General features: G+C 46.1%; 1 long non-coding RNA gene across 4 annotated transcripts in view; it reads left to right on the forward strand.

The window, feature by feature from the left end:
* The window catches only part of LOC146854298 (uncharacterized), a 208,390-nt gene that overhangs the window by 52,588 nt on the left and 131,045 nt on the right, over positions 1 to 24,757 (forward strand). For all 4 annotated transcript variants that reach the window (XR_014981204.1, XR_014981207.1, XR_014981206.1 and 1 more), the window contains exons 2-3: positions 13,065 to 13,225; positions 17,888 to 17,954. This is a non-coding gene — a long non-coding RNA (uncharacterized LOC146854298). The remainder of the gene's footprint in view (positions 1 to 13,064; positions 13,226 to 17,887; positions 17,955 to 24,757) is intronic.

The following is a 24,757-nucleotide window of genomic DNA, read 5'->3' on the forward strand; positions in this document are numbered from 1 at the left end:
AACTCAAAAACTACCAGCCAATCTCCCTGCTCCCATTCCCAGCGAAGGTACTGGAAAAGATCATTAACAATCAACTGATGACATACCTGGAGCATTTGGTTGGGGCGAGACGTCGCCCCAGTTTTGAGAATGTTCTTACCCAGGTGCCATTTGGGCAGGGCACCTCACCAATCTGCACGCACTCTGCTGAAATAATGGACAAGACTCAGAGGATTAATGAACAAGTTACTTACCTTCGGTAACGATGTATCTGTAAGAAACATTAGTTAGTTAGATTCCTCACCTTAGAATATCCCCAGGCGTCAGACTGGATCCGGAAGATTTTTCGTCAGCAATACCCCTTGCGCGTCGCTAGGCGTCGTCTGCGGCTCCGCGTCCGTCGTCGGCGTCGTGCGCCGGAATGACATCGTCGGAGTACTTAGACGCCGCCCTCGCGCGCTGACGTCAGTTCTTGTACATAGCCTTCCGCGCCAGGAACGCAGAGCCATGCAAAGACCGACACTGGTGCCAAAAATAAAATCTAGGGGCCTGAAAAGGATAACCTTAACCCTAGATGTCAGTTCGCAGAACGGGGAGGATGGGTGGGTCGGTGAGGAATCTAACTAACTAATGTTTCTTACAGATACATCGTAACCGAAGGTAAGTAACTTGTTCATCTGAAAGAAACACGTTAGTAAGATTCCTCACCTTAGAATAGATACCCAAGCAATACCATCCCCGGTGGTGGGTCTGCGAACCAAGATCACACCAGAAAGTCCTGGAGGACAGAACGGCCAAAGAAGCCATCCCTCCGGACTTGGCTGTCAAGGCAATAATGCCTGGCAAACGTGTGTAGCGAAGCCCACGTTGCCGCCTGACAGATGTCCTGCAAAGGGACTCCCCGTCCCAAGGCAGTAGTAGCCGCTGTGGCCCGAGTAGAATGGGCGCGCAGCCCAACAGGAGGGTCCTTTTTTGCCAAAGAGTAACAAATTTTGATGCACAAAACGACCCACCGAGAGATGGTCCGTTTGTGCACAGCTTTCCCCTTCTTAGCACCCACGTATCCAACGAAAAGTTGGTCGTCCACCCGGAACTGCTTTGTGCAGTCCAAATAAAAGGAGAGCGCACGTTTTGGGTCCAGACGGTGGAGCCTCTCTTGCTCTTTGGAAGGAGGCGGAAAGAAGGTGGGCAAGGTGACAGACTGCCCAAGATGAAATGGAGTCACTACTTTCGGAAGAAAGGAGGGACGAGGCCGAAGGACAACCTTGTCCGGATGAACAGACAGAAAAGGAGGCTTCGAAGATAAAGCCTGGAGCTCACTCACCCGTCTAGCCGAGGTGATGGCTACCAGAAAAGCAGTCTTAAGAGTCAGAAGACGAAGAGGACAATTGTGAAGAGGCTCGAAGGGAGCGCACATCAGGAATGTCAAGACCAGATTCAAGTCCCACTGAGGCATTACAAAAGGGACAGGAGGGAACGTGTGAGTAATGCCTTTTAGAAAGCGTGTAACCACAGGGGACTTGAAAAGAGAAGGCTGATCAGGAAGCCGCAAGAAGGCAGAGATGGCAGCAAGATAACCTTTCAGGGTGCCCAGGGCAGAGCCCTGCCGGGCCAGAGAAAGAAGAAAGAGGAGAACCTCAGAAAGAGGGGCGGAAAGGGGATCCACAGCCTTTGCTGTGCACCATGCCACAAATTTGTTCCACCGGCAGGCGTATACCGTCTTTGAGGAGGGACGCCTGGCTGCCAGAATGATATCACAGACTTCAGGAGGCAAGTCAAATGGCATCAACTGCCGCCGCTCAATCTCCACGCATGGAGGTGGAGGCTGGACAGGTTCGGGTGGAGGACCGTCCCCTGCTGCTGCGACAGAAGATCCTCCCGAAGGGGCAGACGTATCGGGGGATCGGTCAACATACTGAGTAGCTCGGGATACCAGTATCTTCGTGCCCAATCCGGAGCCACCAAGATGACTTGGGCCCGGTCGTGCCTGATCTTCTTCAGCACTCTGGGCAGAAGTGGTATAGGCGGAAAGGCGTACAACAGACCGCAACTCCACTCGTGACGAAAAGTGTCGCCGAGCGAGTGCCGCCTTGGAAATTCCAACGCGCAGAACTGCTGACATTGCGCGTTCTCTTCGGTGGCGAATAGATCTAACCAAGGCTCTCCCCACTGCTGAAAGAGACCTTGCGCCACCTCGGAGTTCAGACGCCATTCGTGATCCATCATGCACCGGCGGCTGAGTTCGTCCGCTCTGGCGTTCAGCGAGCCTGCCAGATGTTGAACCACTAGGGTGACGCCCTGGTGTTCCAGCCACGTCCAGAGGCGCAGAGCCTCCTGACAAAGGGTCCACGACCCCACCCCGCCCTGTTTGTTGCAATACCACATGGCGGTGGTGTTGTCCATGAACACCTGCACGACACTGCCCCTGACAGAGGGAAGGAAGGCTTTCAGTGCAAGTCGGATCGCTCTCAACTCCAACAGGTTGATGTGGAGACGAGACTCCGCCGGAGACCAGAGGCCTCTGATCTCCGCCTCTCCCATATGGCCACCCCATCCCAGGAGGGACGCATCCGTCACTACGACATGCTCCGGTTGGGGAAGGGAGAGGCTCCTGCCCATGACCCAATCGCGGTCCGTGAGCCACCACTGCAACTGCTGTGCAGTGCCCTCCGAGATCAAGACATGGTCGGACAGGTTGCCGTGATGCTGGGCCCACTGAAACTTCAGGTCCCACTGCAGAGCCCGCATGCACCGCCTTGCGTGATGCACTAGTAGGATGCAGGAGGCCATCAGCCCCAGAAGCCGCAACACTAGCCTGACCGAAACCCAGGATAGAGGCCGAAAGATGGGAATCAGGGCCTGTATATCCCGGACCCGCTGTTCCGGTGGATAGACCCGGAACTGCGCCGAATCGAGAACCGCTCCGATGAAGAGGAGCTTCTGAGAGGGACTCAGGTGTGACTTCGGCACGTTGATGGAAAACCCCAGCAAATGCAGGAGATCCGCCGTAGTCTGGAGGTGGGAGACGACTGCCTGGGGCGAGCCCGCCTTCAACAACCAGTCGTCGAGATAGGGGAAGACTGGAACCCCTGATCTGCGCAGATGAGCTGCGACCACCGCCATCACTTTCGTGAACACCCGACGGGCACTGGTGAGGCCGAAGGGGAGCACGGTAAACTGAAAGTGCTCTTGGCCCACCGTGAACCGCAGGTAACGCCGGTGGGCCGGCAGGGCGGGGATGTGGAAATATGCGTCATGCAAGTCCAACGCTACCATCCAGTCTCCAGGATCTAGGGCAGCTAGAACCTGAGCCAAGGTCAACATCTTGAACCGTTCCTTCCGGAGGAAGGCATTGACGTTCCGAAGGTCCAAGATAGGGCGTAGGCCCCCTTTGCCCTTCTTGGGAACCAGAAAGTAGTGGGAATAACAACCACGACCTACTTCTGGGCTCGGAACGGGCTCGACGGTCCCCTTGGCCAAGAGGGCGGAAACTTCCTCGTGGAGAAGATGCAAATGATCCCCCGAGATACGGTGGTGCTGCGGTGGCATGGCTGGAGGGGTCGTCTCGAAGGGGAGGGAGTAGCCCCTTCGGACGATTTGCAGCACCCACCTGTCCGATGTGATGGACCGCCAGTGGAGCAGGTGATGGCGAACTCTGCCGCCCACTGGCGTGGAATGGGCCTGAAAGCTCGGACTAGGAAGGCTTTGAGGCGGGCGCTGCCGGGGTGGAAGCGGGCTGACCTCGTCGTCCTCCAGATCCGCCTCGGCGGCAACCACGTCCGCGACCGCGCGCAGGTTGGTTCTGCGGCTGGTGGCTAGGCGCACGTGAGGAGGCACCCCTTCCTTGGCCACGAAAGGGGCGAAAAGCGGAAGATTGCGACCGCGGGGCCGAGAGGCCCAAGGACTTGGCCGTAGCCCGGGAGTCCTTGAAGCGGTTCAGCGCACTGTCCGCCTTCTCGCCAAACAGGCGAGTGCCATCAAACGGCATGCCCATGAGAGAGCTCTGGACATCGCCGGAAAATGACGTGGACCGCAGCCAGGCGTGACGTCGAAGCGCCACAGAGGTGGAAATGGCCCTACCCAGCGAGTCCGTGGTGTCAAGCCCACAACGTATAGCATGTCACGCTTCATCCCTCCCATCGGCCAGAGCCTGGGTAAGACGTGTCTGGACCTCCTCCGGACACAGGGGCAGCGCGTCCTCCACCGCATCCCACAGAGAGTGGGAATAACGGTCCAAGAGACAAGCGGTGTTCAAAGACCGCAGGCCCAAACTAAGGGAAGAGAACAGTTTCTTGCCAAACTGCTCCAGTCTCTTGGAATCCCGGTCCGGCGGGGCGGTCGGGAAAGAGGATTGGGAGGTGGAGGCCTGGATAACCAGGCTCTCAGGGGTAGGGTGTTGGGACAGAAAACTGGGGTCGCCCGGAGCAGGGCGGTGGCGCCTGGCGACGTTCCTGTCCACAGGAGGGACTGTGGAGGGCTTGGACCAGGTGCCCTGTAGAACGTCAGTGAGGGCCTCATTGAATGGCAGCAGAGGCTCAGTGGAGCTTGCTGCAGACTGAAGCACCTCCGTGAGGACGTTCGTCCTCACAGCCACGGCAGGTAGCTCGAGCCCAAGGGCTGCGGCCGCCTTGCGCAGCACCACGGAGAAAGCAGCACCCTCCTCCGAAGCCACAGTCGGAGGAGAGATGAATCCAGTGTCTGGTGAGGTATCCAGACCACTGGCCTCCCCCAGTTCATCTGCCCAGTCCTGGGACAGTTGGGCCTGAGCGGCCATAGGATCCTCGGATCCCTCCCAGTAGTCCCCATCATCCGACTCCTGGTGTAGAGGAGAAAGTAACGGAGCCGGGCGGTAGACAAAATGTGTCTCTAGCGGCGTCGATCTCGGCGTCCATCGATGTCGGACCGGCGCCGGGCCTGGAGCGGGACTGAACTGGGGCACGACGTCGAGCGGGGTCGACGTCGGCGTCGGGGGTGGAACCGGAGTCGACGCCGGTGGAGGAGGCGTGACAAGGTTGACCGGCGTCGACGGGGACTCGAGAACGGGTCCCTCGGGCGCTTGCGGCGTCGAGGCCGGAGCCGTCAACGGCGCCGGAGCCGCCGGCTGGCAAGGCAGCCCAGTCGGGTCCGCGGGGCCTGAAGGCGCACCAGCGGGCGCCGATGGCGGAGCCAGGTTCCTCATGGCCGAGAGGAAGGCACTGACTTCCGCAGGCGTCGCATTAGTCCAAGGGACCTGAGGGTATGGGGACGGACGCGGCGCCTGCGGCTCCGCCGGAGCCGCGGGGGTGGAACCACCCCAAACCTCGACCGAGTCGCGCGACCGGCGAGGGGAGTCCGAAGAGCGATGTCGCCTCTTGGACTTCTTGGAATGCTTCGACTTACCCGAAGACTTTGATCCCGACGACCGATGGTGACGTCGGCTGCGGCTCCGCGACCGATCCTTGGACCTCCTCCTGGACCGGGATCGAGAGGCGCGCGGAGCCGAGTGGCGAATCTCGAGAAGCTTACGGGACCGCTCCCGTCTAGCCTTCGAGGTCAGGGCCTTGCAGTCCGAACAAGACTCCGCGTCGTGATCGAGGCCCAAGCAGTAAAGACACCGGCGGTGATGGTCCGTAACCGACATCAGTCGGCTACAGTCCGTACAGGCTTTAAACCCAGGCATCCTACCGGCACCGGTGTTGAGACTCGATCAAAAAGGATCAAAAAAGTTAGTCAAAAATTGACTAAAGGGGTAGCTCTCCCGGATCTGCGCTTACTGGCGCGGAAAAAAGAAGAACTGACGTCAGCGCGCGAGGGCGGCGTCTAAGTACTCCGACGACGTCATTCCGGCGCACGACGCCGACGACGGACGCGGAGCCGCAGACGACGCCTAGCGACGCGCAAGGGGTATTGCTGACGAAAAATCTTCCGGATCCAGTCTGACGCCTGGGGATATTCTAAGGTGAGGAATCTAACTAACGTGTTTCTTTCAGATAAGATGGTGTGCATCCCTTACCCCTAAAAGTTGAATTCTTACAGAAAGTATGCCCGACTTTGGGATTACACCCGCAAAAAAAGAAGGAAGAAAGAAAGAAGAAAAAGTAAAGTTACTAACATTGTTTGAATCCACACGGGGCGGGACATCGTGGTTCATCACATAAGCCGGCGTTTTATTTACATGGAAATGAACTTGAAAAAACCTTTGTGTGCACTTAGTAACAATTTAATTTTGAAAATAGACGTTCGAGTTGTATTAATCATTCGTAAGCTATGATGAAGGGTTATACGTTTAATTTTTTTATTAGCGAGCTGTTTATTATTGAGCAGCACTATGGGAAATTAAGTTCTCTGCATTCGAAATTGTGCTACAATGTAACTATGATGGCGGGAAACTAGAGAACTGTGAGCCAATCGGAAGTCATGAAAGAAGGGAGCATGTGATCAAATAGAGGTCGAACAAGGGAGGGAATGATTGTTGGTTGAAGTCAGCTGTGCGGCAAGAGAACGCCCTGGTAGATGGGAGATGATGCGGGCCGCTTTTAATATCTTTGGCAGGTACGAAACGGTGCTGTTAGTTTCAAGTGATGTTGGAGTACTAGTTGCGCCACATAGGTGATAAGAAATGAACGATAATAGCAATGTTTAGATAGGGGTGGCCGTAAGTTACGGTGAATGTATGGAATAACTCAAGTGGGGGAGAATAGCACGCTATAGTGTGGAGATATGTGCGAGTGAAAGTGAGAGGGTGAGGTTAGAAATAGCGGTTATATATGAGGGGAAAGGAAGGTCAAGTGAGGCTTAGAGAAAGCGTAAGGCAGTTTGAGCACGCAAGGAAAAATGAGAAAAAATAGCTTGAGTTAATCGGGGCGATAGAGCATAAGACTCATGTGGCATGATCTGTTTGAATCACAGTTTCCTATACCAGAGGGAGTATTGTCCCGCGGGTACAAAAGTGAGTTACAATAGACTTGGGGTGACAGTTTACGTTGCACGTAGGGTTTATTGGTTTAGAATTGCACATTATTTTTGAGGGATCTTTATGAGGGCAAAACGCGTATAGCACTTTGTAATGGAGTTTGAAATAAAACAAATTTCGACCGTAGATTAGTAATGTTACACTACGTATAATTATGGCTTAAAGTGATAATTTTTTATGTTTTGCTTTTTTTGTTGTTTTGCTTGTTATTACAGTGACCCCTGACGAAGGGCAATTTAGGCCCGAAATGCATTGGGTTTTATACAAATAAAATACTGTCTTGGATGAATTTGCGTCATTCATGTATTTGGAAGAGGTTCGGATGGCCCACCTTGAACATCAGAAAACAGAAAATTGGCATTCCATTCCACGTGTGGATATATATAAAATTGAAAAAGTTGAAATAAGTAATTCATATATTTGGATGAACAGGTTTACAGAGATAAATGTGGAATAATTATATGATCGCCACAAAGGCGTAATTTAGCTGTGCATTTGGTTGGGGCGAGACGTTGCCCCAGTTTTGAGAATACCTTGAGCAGAACCAGCTACTAGACACCTTCCAATCCTGCTTCCTCAGTAATCATAGCACTGAAACTGCCCTCATTGCAGCCACTGACTACATACAAACCCTCCTCGACCGAGGAGAAACAGCAGCATTGATCCTCCTAGACCTCTCGGTAGCCTTCAACACCATATCCCATCACACACTTATCGAAAGACTCCACCACATCGGCATCCAAGGTGACGCGCTCAGATATTTATTTATATATGTTATGGATCACCTCCTTCCTCACTGGAAGAACCCAGAGGATCCACATCTGAACCCAAGGAGATCACCTGCGGTGTCCCCCAGGGCTCAGCCATCAGCCCCACGCTTTTCAATGAATTTATGACTCAGGTGGCCAACATAGTCAGATCCCATGATCGCAACATAATTGCCCGTGCAGATGACACCCAATTCATCCTCTCACTCACCGATGACCCCACCATCACCAGAACCAACTTCCAGAGATGCATGACAAACATTGCTGACTGGGTAAAGAACAACTATCTCCAGCGGAACACAGAAAAGACAGAAGTCCTGATCTTTAGTAACGGCAGCAACACCTGGAATGACTCCTGGTGGCCATCAGACCTAGGACCCGTACCCACTCCCTCCAACCACGCAAGAAACCTCGGCATCATCATGGACAACAAGCTCACTATAAAATCACAGATCAACACTGTCTTCTCAGCCTACTTCCTCACTCTGCACATGCTACGCAAAATCTTGTACTCCTGCACACGAGACCCACAGTGACACAAGCCAACATCACCAGCCAACTGGATTATGGCAATGCCCTCTACGTAGGACTCGCTGCACGCCTCCTACAGAACCTTCAGACCATATAGAATGCCACAGCCAGACTCATCCTCCACCTTCCCCTATGAACCCACATCACACCCCACCTCAGGGAACCCCACTGGCTCCCCATACAGAAGAGATGCAAATTCAAGCTGCTGACCAATGCACACAAGGTTCAACACAACCAAGGACCTGCCTACATTAACCACCACATGAACTTCCACCAACCGTCAAGAAGACTACCTTCCGCCTCCCTTTCACTTGCCTATACTCCCCACATCTACCAAAGCAGAAGTGGAGGATGCTCCTTCTCTCACATCGCAGCAAAGACATGGAACAGCCTTCGAACCATCAACTCACTTTCGGAATTCTGAATGGCCCTCAAGACCTAGCTGTTTCGTTAAGCCTCCAGGACCTGCAAGTGCCTGGATACCTTATCGGTTGATTAGCCGCGCTTTATAATTCCTGATTGATTGACAGATAGGGTTCCATACAGAGACAAGGTTTCATAGATAACGATAGTTGCCTAGAAAAATACACAGACTGCTTTGCAAAGAGAGTTAGATAGATCAACAGATACAAGCAGACTGGTAACTAGAGAAGTAGGTAGATAGACAAATAGCCATATAGGGAGACAGACAGAGCTAGATAAATCGAGTTAGACAGATATACGGATAGACAGACATGGTTCCATGCATAGTGAAGACTATGTTTATGGGGAGGGTTGCTTAGAGAGAAAGACAGACAGATAAAGACAGACAGGTTGATAGACAGGTAGGTTGATCGACAGATAGATAAACAGGTAGAAAGCCAGATAAGTTGCTAGATAGGTAGATAGACATGTAGCTAGACAAACAGAAAGACAGGTAATTGCGTAGACAGACAGAAAGGGTTGCATAGATATATAGTGCGGTAAATTGTAATAAACAGCAGAAGTAAAATTAGTAATATAAAGTTACATGTCAATATAAGCACGACATACAAGACCACTGAAAGCAATCTAGAAAGTCATATAAGTTAGAAATCCAGACTAAATTGGTTTACAAATATTACGACACCAAAGAACACACAAAGCAAAATAGAACATACAAAACTGACATACAGACTAAATTGGTTTACAAATTAACTCCAGTTCTCAATTAAAATACAAACATGACATACAGGGGTGCAGTTAAAAATGCACTTCACTGAGTGCATACTAAAATAAAATAAGACAAATTCATGACGAACAGTTTCAATGGGACACAATTTTGGTTAGCAGCACTCTGATAAACAATAAAAAGGCCACTCCAAAAGGAATTTACAACACTATCAGCAGGAGAGAGGAACTGAAAGTTGGAAGGTGCCCTCTGCTTAAAATTGAGTGCTGGTAGAAAGCATTATGCCATCTCATCAGTCTCTAAACAAAAAGGCGAACCCAAAGTAATAATAAACACTGGCACTTGAGAGCTACATTGTGTGCGGATGTGCTACTTGTTAAAGAGCAAAATGCAGTCACTCAATGTGAAGTTATCCAGTGGCTAAAGTGGGCTGACCCCTGCCCCATGCTGTATACCGTAGTGGGCGGAAGCAAAATGTGAATGACACACCAATGGATGAAGATAGATGGCAGAAAGCCTATTTAAATAAGTATATTATACATATATTTTTGATAAAATCAAAAGGTCTTGGCTAACGCCAGACCTAAAAAGGTTCAACAAAACATTAAGAAAAAGAGGTCAAAAAGTGACAGATGTAACTCTTCAGATATATGCTGTTGGGGCAGAAAGAAAGGAACTGATGTTAGTGTGCCGGGGTGGTGCTTATATGGTGTGACGAAATGAGCTAAAGAACAATGATGGATTCAACCCAGAACTGTGACTGGGAGTGAGTGTCTGAAAAGTTTCAGCGCTCTGTCCATCATCTCCTTGTATTTGCTTTGTTCTCCCTAAGTTGGCAAGGTATGCCCAGACATGGGTCCCTTTGTCACTTTGCCACTGGATTCAAGCTAGCCTGGCTGATGAGGGGTGTCAACCTGAAATCGGTCCCAGGGTGCTTGTTTCCAGTCCAGGGAAGACCTGGCTTGGCAGTTCGGTCTGAACTGGTCCCATGAGGGACAGGGTCAAGACTGATTTACATATAGCTAGGTCTGAATTGGGGTGGTGAAGTGAGTTAAAGAACAATGATGGATTCAACCGAGATCTGTGACTGGGGATGAGTGTCTGAAAAATGTCAGCGCTCCGTCCATCAACTCCTTGTGTTTGCTATATGGGCACCGCAGTGTCACTACCAACAGGGACAACACCAAAGCAGAGCTGATATCCACCACCTACCAGAGCATAGAGGTACACCTCAAAATTTTCCAGATCCGGTCTGATGCCTGGGAACTAGTCTAAGGTGAGGAATCTGCGGTTAGAAGTCTATCAGAAGGGGGGCGTGGCTAGCGCACGAGAAGATGGCGGCTCACTCGTAACTCTCCCGTGACGGCGGAGAGGAAGACGAACATGGCATAATTTAATGCCTGTATTTGTAATTCCAGAGTAGCGGTTTCTCACTCGGAACCACTGCAGCTTCACCGGAGACGCTTTTCAGCTTCCGTGGTGCCCTATGACGTCTGTTTTGTCTCAGCGCTGCAGCGCGCCTCTCTAACGACAGCACCCGTCATTCTAATACGCGCCTGATGCATTTCGACGCGCAACTAAATAAACACCGGTAATTGCTTTCTTTTACTACAGGCATTCATTCGTTATGCACGTGTTGCCTAAATGGAAGCTAATGGGTGACGAATTACTCTCTTCTGAATGCCAGGGCTTAGGAAAAGGAAAATTTCCGTTTCAGTCAGCATTTGTCTTTCTGTGAGGAACTGTCTGACTCACATGCCACCAACCCTCTCAAGCGAAGTCATTCTCTGCAGATATGTGGTTTTCATTTGGGAGTCACGCACTGTGAACATTATTTTACTAAACAACTGCTCTTCTGACGAATATTTGTGCTTTTTTCTTCCTTGTCATGCCGTAAATTTTCCTTTTTGAACAGTTTTGTTTTGCCCCTCAATTTAACTACTATATCAAGCACTATTTTTTACACAGGGCTACCATAACAAATTCTACTTTTGAATACTGCCTGTCTCTCCACCTTACTGAGGAATTGTCATTATGAACTTTGTTTAAGCCCTGCAGAAGCTGATGTACGTACCTGTAATTTTTGAAGCATTATTTTAGTGGCACTAAGCAGCCGTTATTAACATCCGAAGAGTAGGGTGGAACGACCTTCCTGAAGATGGCGCTGCCGTAATGAGCTGAGTCAACGAGATGTTTTTGACATGTAGACCACCGGGGTTGTACTTCACCGAGGTTTCGCGCACCCTCAAGAACTTTAATTGAATGCTCCTCGAGACAATAATGTGCCGTTTTTGCAGGGCGTAATCACCTCTCTGAAGAGAGTTTTTTCATGTTTCAAGTACTTTGTGAGGAGAATTTCACTTCCAGGGCTATAACTGGTTCCCCTTGCACACCTCTCATTATTGAGCCTATTTTTGCATGACCTAGCTTACTTTGCTTCGGCTTAACATTGCCTCACCTCAGAGTGACTTTACTTTACTTTCAGCGTTTGCTTCTTCTCTTTAATTCCGGATCTCCTATTTTTTCAGTACAGTCCTTTTGCTTCGTCCAACGGTTTCCTTACTCCTCATGGGGAAACTCCAAAACTCAGGATTGGCTGCTTCCTCTCAGTGTCCTGTGGACTCAGATTCGGATCCTTCTCCTCAGGCCATGGTGGACTCCACGGCACCAAAATCTGAATCAGTACGAGGAGCTATCCCATAGGCACGCAACAAAGAGAAGCTATCATCCTCTACAGCCTCCTAAGCGCCTGAAAAAGGACCCTCCTTCCCCAGGAAGTAATTCCCCTTCAGCTTCCATGGATCTCATTCTGGAGGAAATTCGTGCACTCAAACCGTTTATGGAAGCTACAACAAAGAGCATGCAGGCTATGCAGGAGAAGTGGTCATCCTTAGAATCGCGTGTCCAATCTTTGGAGATTTCCGCTGATTCTTTGCATTCCTCTTGCTCCCATATTCCGTCAATGGAGGCGGAGATACTACTACTTAAACGTTAGACTGAGGATTTGGAAAATAGAAACCGCAGAAACAATCTTCGCCTTTATGGTCTTCCGGAACTCACAGAGGGGTCAAACCCCACCGTCTTCTTCCAATCCTTTCTTGCCAAGATCTTAGATGCTCCAGCCTTATCTTCTATTAACATTCAAAGAGCTCATCGTCTTGGCCCAAAGGTTGCCAGTAAACCTAGAGGTGTAATTATGTTATTCCTGCAATTCACAGACCTCCTACAGGTCCTCTCAGCCGCCAAGCTCAAGAAGCAAATTACGTGGGAAGGTCATCGCCTCTTTCTCTCACAGGATGTTTCCAAAGCCACTGCGGATCGAAGGAAGAAGTTCTTGGATATGCGGCCCCAACTACGGGCCCTGAATGCTAGATATGGTCTACTTCATCCTTGTCTTTTTAAGGTCACCTATAAGGACAGAACAACTACATATGAAGACCCGGCAGCCCTGCAGGCGTTTCTCCAGCGACATGGCCCAGATGGCATGGACATATCCAGACCTGGTTGACAAGACTTACTGTCTCTTCCTGGATTTTGTTGTGTTATGATTTTGTTGTTTTCTCTGTTATAGTAGTTGCTGAGAGTCTCCTGCTGTCTTTCTTCTGGAAGAAGGTCTTACTCTCATTTTTCTGTTTTCTTGTGGCACATATCTCCCTTTAATTGTTAATCTCTTTTGTCTTCACAGTCATTTATTCCCTTCCTCATATCCTGATATGGTCTGCCAATTTTTCTCTCTGCTGCGTTTTTGGATCCCTGGTATTTGAAGTTTGATGTCTACTCTGGATGTTCGTCGTCGTTATCTCCCGGCGTCCCAACCCCATCCTCTCTCTTGAGTTCTTTCGTTTTGTAAGTATGTCCCTCAGTCGTTCGTTTCGAACGTGTACTGTCTTTTTATTGATTTTTGTTTCTGTCCTTTTTTCTACATCTGATCCATTCCCTCATGCCTTCTCCTCCCTTCTTCCTCCTTTCTTCACTTTCTTTCACCTCCTCCTCTTTCCTTTTTTTCCTCCTACCTTTCCTTGGTTTCAATCTTATATCCATAGCGGCTCCTCCCTTCTTTTCCTTTACCTCTTTTCCTCTTTTTTCTTTCTCCTTTTGCCCCCTCCCCTTCATCAATTCATTACAATATCCTTGATTTCCTCAAGTTATTTTTATGTCATAATAAGCATGTCGCTAATAGTTGCTTTTCTTGATTATTCCATTCCGTGTTACATCATGGAACGTTAAGGGTTTAAATAACCCCATTAAAAGGCAAAGGGTTTTATCCCATTTAGCGAGACTTAATTCCGATGTTGCTCTCCTTCAAGAGACTCATCTCTCGGACACAGAGGCTCTGAAACTCAAGCGCTGTTGGGTGGGTCATGTTTTCTGCTCCCCCACAGATACCAAGAAAAACGGTGTTGTGATTTTATTGCATAAAAAGTTGAATGTTTCCTCAATTTCCTATGAATGTGATGATGTTGGCCGATGGGTTATTGTTACACTGCTTATAGATAATATCCCTATCACTTTTTTTAATGTGTATGCCCCAACTGGAATTGACAGAATATTTTGGCCCTCTATTTCAGCTAAACTGTCATCACTTTCTGGAGATTACATTCTCCTTGGGGGAGATTGTAACCAAGTTGTTGATCCCTTCCTCGACCGCCACTCCAATGTTAAATATGTCCCTTCTAAGATGCACTCCCAATTTGTTAACACCTTTCAAAACAATGCTTTGGTAGATATTTGGAGGTTATGTAATCCTGTCTTGAGAGAATACAGTTTCTACTCCCCCCCCCATCACTCACAATCCCGCATTGATCATATCTTCCTCAGCAAACCCCTTTCACAACACGCCATTCGCTCTGATATTGGCTCCATCCTAATCTCAGACCATGCTCCTATTCATGTAGATCTGGACCTCCTTCCTTTTCACCCCCACTCTGGCAGATGGCGCTTCAACAATGCTTTACTTTTGGAACCAATTTTCTGTTCCGAATTTAAGGCCTTTGCCACTGAGTTTTTCCTTCTTAACAATACCCCTGATTCTTCTTTTGTCACTGTCAGGGATTCTTTTACAGCAGCCTCGAGAGGTTTCATTATTAATTTTGTAGCCCGACGAAAGAAACTCCGAGTGGCCGAGTCCGAACGCATTTTGGCTACTATTAAGACCCTAGAGCTTGATTATCATGCTTCCAAATCTGAAATTTCTCTTAAAAAACTTATCGATGCGAAACTTTCCTTTAATAAATTTACAACGGATGCAGCTTCTAACCTTTTGTTAAAGTGTAATTCTAGGTATTATGGAGGTAAGAACAAGATGGGGAAACTTTTGGCCAACTACTTAAAGATAAGGAAAGAACGCACAAAGATTGAATCCATTAAGACTACTACTGGCATCTCTTGCTTTAAAGATAAAGACATTCTTGCTGAGTTCGTCAAATTCTATGACAATCTTTATACTCCCGAACATATTCCGGAGAATACGGATCTCCTCTCATATTTTCATGCGCTCCCCTCCCCCTTGGCTTCTCACGTTGATTTTACTACTCTAGATCGAGACATTTCGCTTTCTGAGATCTCTCACACTGTTTCTAAGTTGCGTCTTGGTAAGTCTCCAGGTCCTGATGGCTTCACTATAGAGTTTTACAACCACTTTGCTTCTCTGCTTCTCCCTAAACTACTATTACTATTTCAATCCTTCTCTGCAGCGGGTTCTTCAAGTGGTTCCTTCCAACAAGCTTTAATCTGTCTAATTCCTAAAGAGGATAAAGACCACTCGTTATGCAAGAATTATAGACCAATTTCCTTGGTCAATACGGATTATAAAATTCTGGCTAAAATTCTGGCATTGCGCATGGATCCCCTCTTACCTGATCTTATAGGCCCTGAACAGTCGGGTTTTGTCAAGGGGCGTCTCTCCTCTGACAACTCCCGGGTTTTTCTTAATATTCTTAGTAGGTCTGCCTCTATGTCGCTTCCCTTCGCGGCTATTTCTTTAGACGCGGAGAAAGCCTTTGATAGGATTGGGTGGGATTTTATGTTTCAAGCTTTGCGTTGGATCGGCTTTTCTTCCAAATTTATCTCTATTATTTCTCTACTTTACTCTAACCCCCAGGCTTCCATTTTTGTCAACGGGATGACCTCGGATTATTTCTCGTTACACAGAGGAGTGCGACAAGGTTGCCCTCTTTCCCCTCTACTTTTTGTTTTAGCCTTGGAACCCTTTCTCACCAAAATTCGTTTCGATAATAGTATTTCTGGTTTTAATTTTGGTTCTCATCAGGTTAAGCTCTCGGTTTATGCTGATGATATTCTTCTTTACTGTTCTGATCCGGTCTCCTCTATTCCCTCTTTTCTCCAGCAGGTGTCTTCTTTCTCCGCAGTTTCTGGTTATCGCCTAAATGCGGATAAGTGTGAGATTTTACCTTTAAATTCCATTTGTCAAAAACACCTCTTTTCCCAAACAGGTTTCTCATGACAACCATCGAAGATCAAATACCTGGGTGTTTGGTTCGCTCCTCTCTTGTCCGATACGCTCAAATTTAATTTTGATTATGTCTTCAAAAAGATGGACACGGCTATTCAACGTTGGAACCCACTTTTTCTGTCCTGGTGGGGTCGGCTCAATTCTATAAAAATGATGTTATCTCCCTTCCTGCTTTATACCATTTCCATGCTTCCAGTACGCATTCCAGCTTCTTTTTTTAAACGGATTGATTCTCTTCTGCTGAAATTCTTATGGAATGGCAGGCGATCTCGAATAGCTTTGGTTTCATTGCGTAAGGACAAGGCCCAATCTGGTGTGCGTTTTCCGGACTTCAGAGAATATCATCGGGCTTTCACTTTGAAACAATCGGCCCGTTGGCTTTCCTCTGACCTCCCGCGCTATCCGCCGGTTTGGTTAGCTATGGAATCTTGCTTTTTATACCCCTTTACCTTCCGCGAGTTCTTGTCCTTCTCATCTTCTTTAGTTCGCTTTCGTACCCCTGGTATCTCTCACTCCCGTACTCTTCTTCTTCCTCACATAGCATCATCCTACCCCTCCCTCCTTTCTATTCACAACCAATCGATATGGCACAATTCCCTTCTCAAAATCCGTAATCGTCCCATATTTTGGAAGACATGGCATTCTCGAGGACTATCTTGGATCTCTCAATTACTTTCCCAGGATACCCCACTTTCTTTCCAGGAACTTCAATCCGGTTTCTCACTACCTTCTTCTGCCCGTCCGCAATATCTTGCTCTTCTCCCAGTTCTCATCTCATACCTTCATTCCTTAATGCCTATTGCCGATATTCCCTCGGACCGCAAAGCTACTTCCTTATTATTGGAGGTGTCTCCCTCAGCTTCTGCCATCTATAACTCTTTTCGTCACTCTCCCGACAGACCAAAATCTAAGATTGAGAGTACTTGGGAACGGGATCTCTCTCGGGATTGGCCAATATCCCTTTGGGATAAACTATGGGCTAAGCTTCACAAGACCTCTAGAGCTGCTAACACTACCCAAACCTTATATTTCATTTATAATAGAACTTTATGCACTCCACTTGCTTTATCCCGTTTTTCATCAAACCCTTTCCCTATTTGTTGGTCCTGTTCTTGTCCTACTGCAGATTTTAAACACATGTTGTTTGAGTGTCCTCATATCTCAAACTTCTGGCATCTAGTTTGGACACAAATACAAAAGATATTCCAGTTTCAAATCCCCTTTTCCCCTCCGCAAGTTTTTCTAGGTTCCCTATCACCATCCCTCCCACTATCTCCTTCCCATTACTTATTACTTGACCTTTTAATTGCCGTGGCTTTCCATACCATTACTTCTAACTGGAAGCTGGCTGCAAATGTATCCTATCAAGCTTGGTGGAATGCAGTTTGCTTCCATCATCGCCTGGATACTAATTTTGTATCCCCTATTTCTCTAGCTATTAAGCGTGACTTGATTTGGCTTTCTTTAGTATCCTATCTCTCCTCCTCTGCTCCAGCACATGTCCCTCCAGACCCTGACACAGTTGAGGTGCGTAAACCACCATGATTTCCTTGTTCTTTATTACCTTTTTGATATGATATTGCGTTCTATTATATCGTATGGTATATTTGTTAATATACGGAATTTTATTTCCTGTAGACTTCATGCTTGTTATGTTTGCTTTTAATGAGAGTTTTTTATTGAACTGCTTATTCTTTGTACATGTTTATCACGATGTCTTTTCCCCTTTCCCTCTCCCCTCTTTTCCTTTCTTTATCTTTTCAATAAATTCAAACTTAAAAAAAAAAAAAAAAAGTCTATCAGAAAGCGCTATTGTTAAGAAACACAAAAGCGATTACAATAGCCTCTGCCGTACAGCCTCCAACCTCTGCGATCACTGAAAGGTAGTGGCATAGTTTTTCCATGACCTTTACACGATTTAAAAAAAAAAAAGCTGCTGTTGAGCCATTTTGGCTAAGGACTTTCCTTGATTTAAGAGAAACAATGCCATTTATAATTTCACTTGCCCTTATTTTTCTTTATTATAATTTTTTTAGGTCATTACCATAACAAAGGACAAAATGCAATACATGAGGAATACATCGGCATCAAGTTAACATACTGGTAAACCATAGACATTATACAACAGATAAGCAGAGCTCTTAACATTTGATTTGCAGTCTAATTTGCTACTCTCTTGTCTCTGTGCGATATGGCGGGGGCCTGCTATGACGTTGTATGAGTTAGACCATTGCCTATCAGTATTATAGCAAGTGTTAGTGTAATCAGTGCTGTGTTTTCTCCGTGGTTGGCCGGGGGGCTGGGTGGAAGGCAAGCAAGGGGTAGGTCTTGAGGTGGCCCTATATATCTCTGGGTCTAGATGGTGGGGGATGTAGTGGGGCATATCCGTCCAGCTGTTCAGTACAATATATTATGGAGTCCAACCATGCTTTGTATTTGGGTCCTTTCCCACGCCCCTTACAGCATTGCACGTGCCTTTTTCGCCATCAGCAGTGCCAGAGCTGTGCATCTCCTGTGAGCATAATGCACCCAGGTAAATCAGTGCTTGCTTCACAATTTCTCAGACAGTAAACTTTCTCTGAGATGGTGTGAAAAATGAAACTATATATATATATATATCTCACAGCAACTCGCGATATTCACCCGCTTACGCGCGGAAATCACCAGCGTAGACCAACTTTTGCAGCATTATTATTTTATTTCATCTGTGTCAGGACGCGTTTCGGCCGTCCAAGCGGCCTTGATCACCTGATCATACGTCACAGAATTGCCCATTTTTAAAGTGCAAGTGCAACATCGTCATTGATAAACATGGAAGACATACTAATGCTTGTATGTACATAATTTATCATTTTAAAAACTTTTTTTGCGCGCATATTGATTTCCCCATATATAAAGGGAATCTAAAACATATAATAAAAGCATAAATGCCCTATATACCTCATATGTATATTGATAATAGTATTACGCAATTTTATGATAAAAAAATATAAATTCAGCATTTTATCTAACTTTCTCATGAATCAATTAGTTGCACAGTATACATCTAATAATATTGAGTGCTCACCTAGACCATAAAAAAATCCTAAAGATTTTCAAAATAAAGTGCTATAGTGCCATCATTCTAAGCATATAAAATACTTAGAAACCTAATACGCTGAAATCCAAAAAAAGTGACAAGTGCATATAGAACCATTGCATAAATACCTTGGACACAAATTTGAAAAAACTGCAAATTCAGAGATAAGAGATATTGTTCATCATTATGGAGGTAGAATGTGTAAAATCAATGAGAGTAAAATACTAAAACAAAGACAGCAGCCCAGTGACATGTTTAAAAAAATCAATAAAAAGACACATAGATAAAAACTACCCATGAAATTCTTAAAACTAAATGTAAAAAACAATGCCCCAGGACTACAGCCCCCGTAAAAAGCAATTTTCACTCTATTCCTGTTATTGTATGTAATACCCTACATTCCCAGTTTTTTTCATAAAAGGGTGTGTAAATCTTCAGTTGTATTCAAACCACCCGGCCACTTACAGTTGAACTCCAATATATAATTAGTCTCAAGCCTTCGTAGGGTAGCCTCCTTATCCCCTCCTCTTTGTTATGGGGATGGATTCAATGGCAAAATAATGAAGAAATCGAGGATCACTATTATGCGTGGTTTCAAAATGCCTTGCAACGGGATAGTTCTGATCTTTGTTTGTTATTGCCCTTAAATGCTGTAGGATTCGCTTGTGAACTGCCAATTTGGTGCTGCCCACATATTTAAGATGGCAGTCACACTCCAGGACATACACACAATATTCAGTTTTACATGTCAAATGTTGTTTAATTTCTCTGTTGATGTCAGAGAAAAATGTCTTGTAGGTTTTGGTGTTAATTCCAAATTGGCATGCCCTACAGCTTGAGCATTTATAATATCCTTTTCTAGAAAGTAGCCAGCTCTCCTTTTTACAAAGCTCCTGGCTGTTTTTGGCCAAGACATTGCCCATACTTGTGGAAAGCTATGGCTGGGTTAGAGGGCATTAATCCACCTATCACCGGGTCATCTCTGACAAAATGCCAGTTGCGTCTGACAATATTTCTCAGCTCCTTTTCCTGTCTTGAATAAGTTAAAATTAGGCGAACTGGCTCCACTTTTTTATTTACTGTCTCAGTTTTGTATTGAAGAAGTTCTTCCCTTGGCTTGAGCTGTGACTTGGTCATAGCTGCTTTGACTACTCTGGGGCTGTATCCTCTATCTAAAAACCGAGCCTGGCTTTCACTTTGTTTTATTTTCATATCCACTGGGTCACTGCATATACGTCTAATACGGAGCATCTCCCCATACGGAATGCTATTTATTAAATGTTTGGGGTGTGCACTCGTGGCATGCAGCAGTGTATTGCCTGCGGTTGGTTTTCTAAAAAGGGTAGTTGCCAACGTATTATTGTACACTAAAACCTGTACATCTAAAAATGTCACTGAGCTTTTACTGATGTTAGAAGTAAAATTAAGGTTAAGATCATTATGGTTAATACTTTCTACAAATTGTGAAACACTCTCCTCAGTACCTCGCCAAACAATAAACAAATCATCAATAAAACGCATCTAGGAGACTATATTGCACTTACAGGTTTGTTCATATTCACGCTTGAGGACCAGCTCCTCCCACCAGCCCATAAACAAACAGGTATAGCTGGGGGAGAAGCTGGCCCCCATAGCCACACCTTGTACCTGTTGATAAAATTGGTCATTGAAAAGGAATTATTCTCTCGACAAAAAGATAACATATTGAGCAGCATTCGTGTATGTTCTGTATGTTCCATCGATCTTCTGCTCAAAAAATACTCAACTGCTCTTAGACCATCCATATGCCTAATGCATGTATATAAGGAGGTCACATCCAGTGTTACTAATAGTAGATCTGGATTCCATTCTAGATCTTTAATTTTATTCAGAAAGTCACTAGTGTCTTGTATATAAGAGTCTAGCATCTTCATGTGAATCTGTAAAAAGTAATCTATATATTGGGAAAGGTTTTCAAGAGGCCCATTACATGCTGCAATAATGGGTCTCCCAGGTGGAGCCGTTAGGCTTTTATGGACTTTGGGTATGAAGTAAATATATGGTACAAGTGGATGTTCTTTATATATATATATATATATATATATATATATATATATATATATATATATATATATATATATAGCTATATCTATATAGGGTCCCCCACATGTACCACCTGTGGCATGCTTTATCATTGAACCCTCAAAAGAGTGGAGCTCTTTGAGTGGTAGCAGTGAGTGAAGGCAGGGTTGAGTGAGTTAAAATAGCCTTTTAATCCTTCGTAACAAATGTATTATTCCGGGATCTAGGGCTAGGTTAAAACAGATCAGTGTGATGTTTTTTGGAATGATCGTTCTGAGACATATGATAGGTCGACATGTGTCAGACTTTATATAGCCTGTGAAGGGTCAGTAGGCTTTCCTCAGGACCTCGTTTTTACCCTGCTATTTGCAAATGCAAATTTTCTGTGCAATTAAATAGTAAAAAAAAATGCACATAACTATACAGACCATATTCATAGGACCTTTTCCTTGGATGGTTGTAACTGAAAAGAGAAAAAGTGGGGGACGGATTAAGCATCAGTGGGCGCTCTTACTTTTAGGGAGCACCCCCATTAGTGTGATTATTAAATAAGCTAGAAGTATTTAGGTGAAAACCATGTGTTTGCCTTAAAATAGTTGTCACCTCATCTAAAAACTAAAAGCATAAATAAAATTTAAACCAGCACTAAGGAAAATATATTTAGAAGGAAAAGCAGACTAGATATATTACATGTTCGACTTGTTTTTTTCAACAGACATCATAGGAGTATCAGGGGAGGACAGACTCTGTAGACACACTAGAAGGAGAAAATTAATTTGAAGTAATTTCATTGTAAAAAATCACTTTCTGCATTAGCACAGCAATTCTGATAATCGGTGTACAAAAATGAGAGGTAAAATTAGGAGAGAAAAGACCTTACTTCATCAAGAGTACGCGTCCGCTTGCGCTCCTAGCATCTCCCTGTGTCCCTGCATGTTGAGGAAAGTCTGCTCATTCTCTCCATTTAAGTGCCCCATGTGATCCTTGTCCTGTGATCTTTGGTCACATGATCGGGACTATACATTAAACGAACCACAGATGCAGACAGCACAGGCTTAAGCATGGCAGTAAATCTTGGGTTAAAATTTACAGACCAGGATGTAAACCAAATTCTTGTGGAACCATCACTACTGGCAGACAAACGTAGCACAGACAATAGCCCAGACCAATGAATGGGATGCACTTACGGAAAAGAAAAAAACAAAGCATGGCAGTGATACTACATGGGCTGATCATGATAGAATATTTGAGCGCCAAGGCTGCCCCTAGAGGTCTAATAGTTAACAACGCTCCTAGAATCTTTCTAGAAGAAGCTACATTTCGCAGAGAATGGGCCCAGAATGATAGCCTGGCACTGCACCAGAGACTCGCTAATACTGATAACCAAAATAGCACAAAGAAATATCAGAGAAAATACTAGTTGAAATCCAAACCAGTGAAGGATAAATGGAAAAAGACTAGACGAAATAAATAGACCAATGAATACAAGGACTATTTAACACAGTCCAAAATAAAAAAGCTTCAGAAAGACGTGACCCGTTTTGCATTCAGCAAGACTTAAGTTGCGGACTATAAAATTCCAACAGGGTACATCTCTGATACCTCTGATAATTCATCAGATGGTAGTTCAACGGATTCAGAGACAAGAGGGAGCGATTACAACCAGAAATGGAACAACAAGAGTAGAAATAGGAGAAGACCATTGGCACGGGCATGACAAGGATACAGTTGTCCTACACAACCTAGGTATCTCCCACACCCATTCTACCAACCACCTTTCCGCCCACAAAGTGCACACATGCAGCAGTGTTTCCTACTGTTCACCACAATGCTTCTCCCGAATTTCCAAACTACCCAGAACCCCCCTTTTTTAGGGAAAGGTCAAAACAGAAGGAGAGGGAGCAGAAAGGACAGCAAGGTGCATTGGGAGGAGGAAGATACCAGAGTCAGCACCAGGCGCATGTCAGCACAACAGGGAGTGAGTACGTCCAAAACCTAGTCATTAACTTATCCGATAAAACACTGACACCCACCCAGATGCAAGTGCTAAACAAGAGATTAGGGTTCGTACCCACTCCTGGGATTGACAAATTCTGCTTACACTTCGAACTGGCTGGCTTCTTCCGCAAGCGATAAAGAACCCACTGAGGAACTCTTGAATACAGAACTATGTAAAAAATCCACTTACGTTCCGAGAAAAGGTGGTGTATGTGGCGCGGGGTAAGCCTGGGGCATGGGTGAAGATATGGGGCCCCTGGAACGCCTACCGCGGGGGTATTTGCGAGCCGCCGTTGTTGCCTCCCGCTTCACCAGCTCCATCCCCCTAGTTGACCCCCTCCCTCAGCCCCGGGCACAGTGTTCTCCCAGTCCCGGCTCTGTTTCCCTTCCCCTCTATGGATTTCTTTGGATGGTTGGGGTCCCCCACTTGAGGAGCACGTGTCGTCATTTTCGATTGCGGGTTGCCTTGCGGGTGTGGTTTTATGTTGTTGTGTTGTATAAAACGAAACCGTATTGTGGGCTCAGAGTCATGTGGCCCACGTTGTTGATACCTCCTGCTTTATCGTCTCTGCAAAGCCAAGTGCCTCATTGTATGTATGTCATTTGCTTCTGTCACTTTAGCGGCCGGCCGGACGGTTGTAGGCCCATACCTGTATATATTTGAGATTGCAATAAACGGTTTCAAAAAAAAAAAAAATCCACTTACTATCCTGAAAAAGCAGTATACTCAGAGTATACTCAGAGGTTGAGGATTTAGACACAAAGAACATTAAGACATTTCAGAACCTGACCAGACAGGAAAGGATGGCTTTTACTGAACTTTAGAACGACACTACCATAATAATCAAACCCGCCGATAAACAGTTGCTGGGGGGCGCAAGTTATACTCATCGGCCTGTTGTCCGAATTTGCCCCTTTGAATCAGAATCCTATTTGCCTTTGACAACCCTATTTACAAGTGCACAGGGAGACCACTTAATATCAAAACTGTACAAAACCTCTATATCACTGCTACCACCAGAGATACTAAAATCCGTGATGTCTGGGAACGTGATCTGGGACACCCTATTGATGACTCACAATGGGCCTTCTCTTGTTCACAGATTAAAGAAGTCTCTCTGAACCGGAGGCATAAGCTGCTGCACTTCAGGTTTCTGTGGCGGGCATTTATGTCGCCAGCAAAACTTCATTCCATAAATCCCTCAAGACCACATGTGTGCCCCAAATGTGGGACACACTATGCGGACTTTGCCCACAGGTCCTGAAACTGCGAAATTGGCTAATTACTAGAGGGTGATCTATGTGGCCCTGAGCCGGATGACTGACCTAGACCTTTAGCCCACCCCGCAGGTCTCCCTACTGGGGTATGTTCGAAATATCCCTAAGCAACTCCATCATTACACCCCAATAGCATTATTACTAGCCAAGGGGGAAATAGCCATAGCCTGGGGGAGCAAGGGTACCCCTACTGTTAAGACTTGGCTAAATAGTCTTATTTATTGCAACACAGTGATTTATTTTCCTCCACATTGCCAGCGATTTCCAGGCCCAAGGATATATGGGGGCCCCTGAAAACTTACTTGTTAGAAACTGACCAGACCTCCTCGTCCCAGACTCTGGCTGGTATAGTACCCACTGGAGTGGGTTGAAGTCTTTTCCACGAATTTACGATTGGTCAGTCACGGAATGCACGATAAATACATTTTGTGTAAACGGGGGGATTGCTGTATGTGGAGTTGACAAAAGCATTATATGTAGTAAAGTGGGT

This window comes from Triturus cristatus, chromosome 4_1 (assembly GCF_964204655.1).
Source record: "Triturus cristatus chromosome 4_1, aTriCri1.1, whole genome shotgun sequence".
Lineage (NCBI taxonomy): Eukaryota > Metazoa > Chordata > Amphibia > Caudata > Salamandridae > Triturus > Triturus cristatus.